We start from the raw sequence: 3,989 nt of genomic DNA, 5'->3' as shown, positions 1-3,989 counted from the left end.
CCCCAAATCCATTTGCCTTGTCATGTTTTCACAATTTACGACTGTCCAACTCAGTATATAAATGTTCAACTCTAACTGCTTATTTGGGTCTTAACTTTCTTTATGGGGGCTCCTGTGTCATGGAAATATATATAGGATATTTCTGTCTTATCAATTTAATTCACAGTAAAAAAAAAAAAAAAAAATCCTGAGAGGATAGAGGTAAATGTTTGCCTCCTCCAAAGTACTATTTGGAATACCATGATAGTTTTAAATTCTACTCATTCAGTAAGCACTAATGAATGCTTATTTTGTGTAGAGTACCTTAAGTAGTGGGTACTTTCGGGGATTTGATGATGATTAAGATGTCCCTAAGTCATATGGGGCCCGAAAGCTAAATTGCAGTTAGTTAAATTAATAAGAAAATCATGTACAAAAATAAGAAAATTATGTACAAATATATATATATATATATATATATAAATGAAATGTATTAAATATTTAGTTTCATTCACTTTTTAAATAATAAAAATAAATTTAACTGAAGGAATTATTCCTGACAAATATACTCAGTAAATTGATAACTGTAGTCACAGAAATAGAATCTAAAACTATGTTAGAATAGATATATCTGATTACTATTAAAGCATAACTAATCACTCCACACCCAGTGGTGATCTAAGCTATGCCCAGCTGGGCAATCTAGCTTCAGCCCTCAGCACCTCCCTCTTGTTCTAACTGCCTGCTAGCCACGTAGCATGTTATTTTCATAGTAGTGGCAAGTCCGTGAGAGACCAAGAGAAGCAAGTGAGCTTAAGCTCAGAAATGGCACCTGTCAGGGCCAGCAGGTGGCATGGTGGTTAAGGTGCTGGATTCCCACACAGCCATTCGTGGTCCAGTCCACCAACCAGACCCAGCAGCTTGAAAAATCACCCTGGGCACATATGTACGTGGGTGCCCCAAATCCCAAGAATGAGCGAGAAGGGAATATGTTGGGCCATCCACCTCTCGGGGAGGGAGTGAGACTTTTCAATTTCCTTCTCTCTCTCTCTCTCTCTCTCTCTCTCTCTGAAAGGTGCATGAGTCCAATGGTTAATTTTTTTTTTTAATTTTAAAAAAAGAAAGAAATGACACCTGTCACATCTACCTCATTCCTTTGCCAAAGTGAGTCGCATGTCTGATCTCAAAGTCAAGAGAAATGGAAATATACTAGATTCCAAATCAGAAGAACTGCAAAGTCCCATGCTCCTAATCTGGGATACAGGGGAACGGAAAACAGTACCAGTAAGGCAAACTACTGCAGTGGGAAGTCAATGCACATTCTAATTAGAGATCAGCAATTGGCTTGCAGAAAAGGAGCTATCTTGGTAAAGAATCAGAGCTAATAAAGGTTATATGAAATAAAATTGCTGTCATGCTATTAGATGTTCCATTGCAGATTTTGATTAGACATAACTTACAGTTTTCAGTGTAGCAGTATATCTGAATTGGCTTTAAAAATTGGGAAGGATTATAATCTGGAATGTGGGAGTGAATGAAGTCAGGTATTTCAGAGCTGTGGATGGTATGAGTTAAAGTGAAAAAAGAGTAATTGAGAGACTGATCAGCTGTAGAACAAATTATTTATTTTAAGAGTAATGGGAGGTACATTATAGAGTTTAAGAATGTTTTCTGAAAAAGGATTTAGTTTTTATTCATAGGTTTTGTGGGAACATAAAGACTTTTGAACAAGTGGTAAAATAACTGAGCTAGTGAAATGGAAGGAAAAATTTGTCTTGTTATGTAAGATGGAGAGGAATGGGAGAGTCCTAAAGGCAAAGTTTCTAGGTAGAAGATTATTAAAATAATTGAGGAAGACATGACTCAAGACTGGGAGAGAGGAGTGGTTGCAGTGGAAAAAGATTATGTGCAAGTTCTTGGGGTGTGATAGGATTGCAAAGTCTGAAGGCAGAAAACTCAAGTATTTTACCTTAGAATTCTCACATCTGTGTGACCAGAGAGATGACAATACTGTCACTTAACAAAAATCAAGAGTAGGACTTATTTTACAGGGTATTGTGGACAGAAAGAATGTGTGAGTATTCCAAAGTGAGAGAAACTAGGGCCAATTTAGGGCATTTTTAAAAAAGAAGACTGATATAATCAGAGTTTAGGAAGTTAAAAAATAAGAGAGTATAAGGGAAAATACACCAATTACTGAGGCCTAAGAAGTAGGGAGGAACCAGAGAGTAAGGGCTTTGTAATCCTTTTGGAAGGTGAAATATTTGAAGCATGAGAACAAGAGGAAGTTTTAAACACAAGGAAACATGATCTGATTATCATTTTTGAAAGATCAGTGTGAAAGCTGAATCAACATAGTTAAGAAAATTACTAATTAAACCGATTATGCACAGTGCATAGTCTTTCAGCATAAAATATGTTACCACTGGAAATTTGCCAATACACCTTTTTTTCTGAGCAAGATAAATAAAATGGGCTGGACGTGTTTTGCCAAATAAAGAACAAACAAAATGGGAGAATCCTTACGTCATCATTGAAATTTGCATCTTTTTCCAGAACAATGCCATTTAACTATTCAAGGAAAAGACAGAAATGACAATGATTATTAACATCACAGTGCAATTTGTGAAAAAATAAATGATTGAGAGGCAGTCAGATAACAGATTAGATCCTAAGAAACAGTAATAGTATAGTTACTTAAGAAGGGAGGTATATCTTTTTTTTTTTTTTTTTTTTTTTGCAACAATGTAAAGCACTTAACAAGAAAACACTATAGGGCACATGCACTTGCCAGAAAGACAGAGAGAGACAGATAGACAGAAAGCAAAAAAAATCACACCCCAGGGGTGATAGCCACACCACTGTCCTTTCTCCTCCATTCTCCTCTCGGGATCTTGGGCACTCACGCACACACGCCCGGCGTGAGTTTTAAGCCACTGGGTCCAGGACTCAAACCATGGTCGACTACATGGAAGTCCAGTGACATAGCCATTACGCTAACTGCTGGTCCCAATATAAGTATGTCTTAAAAGTTGCTATGGGGCTAGCCTGTGGCATGGACGTTAAGGCAGTGGGATCCCATGTTGACTGAAATAACCAACTCTGAAGAAAATATAATTAATGCTGTTTATTTCTGAACACAAATATGAGTGACCAGACCTGGAGAAAGGTGGATGTACTGTTCTTAGTGTGATCAGAGACAGGGATTCATTTCATGTGTTTTTGAGAGTGAGAGATGAGGTTTAGAATTTAGTGAAAAAAGTTCTTTCACTGTTCTGGTCCAAAAAGGCAGGAAATCTGGAAGCACGGGGCGGGGAGGCTGGGCTTGTAGGCTATAGGTGGGTTTTACTTTAACAGAAATAAAGAGTCTTAAATACATCACAAAAGATACTACACTGGGAACAGGATGTAAGAAAAGTCCTGTTATGAAATGGATCAAAACGATCTGTTAATATTGTGGGTGTGACTCAACCCCAGACCCTCTGGAAGGATATTGGAAAAGAGAAAAAAGCAGTCAGACTTCTGTCCTCACCCACATGTCCAGACTGTGCATGTCTCCTCTGGCAAAAGATTTAAAAACCAAAAAAGCTGTCATAATCTTATCTAATTAAAATTCATTATGTCTGGCCAGAATACATTGTTCATAGCACAGCAATACAACCAGCACCTTTATTGTCAGGTTGGAAAAATTGGTAAATTATTTGGTAATTATCAAATATCCTTTTATTATTACACGTAATAATATGCGGTTTCCCAGTTTCTCTTTTTACCCTGATTTTAAAACTTAGAAATTTACGGAATATTCAGATGATGCAAATGAAAATCATATTTAGAGGGTCAGACAGTGGTGTAGTCATAAAATGCAACATCCTGCAAGGCTGATCCACATAGGAAGGTTCGGGTTCTTATCAGAAGACTCTCTGAGTATGCTGAGTATGTACATGTCATGATGCAATGCTGGTTGAAACTGGGGGTGCTTTGTGGCTTTGGACCCTGGTGAGGATGTGCTC

The sequence above is a fragment of the Tupaia chinensis genome, unplaced genomic scaffold (genome assembly GCF_000334495.1).
Source record: "Tupaia chinensis unplaced genomic scaffold, TupChi_1.0 Scaffold144982_1, whole genome shotgun sequence".
Classification (NCBI taxonomy): domain Eukaryota; kingdom Metazoa; phylum Chordata; class Mammalia; order Scandentia; family Tupaiidae; genus Tupaia; species Tupaia belangeri.
This window is presented reverse-complemented; position numbering follows the sequence as displayed.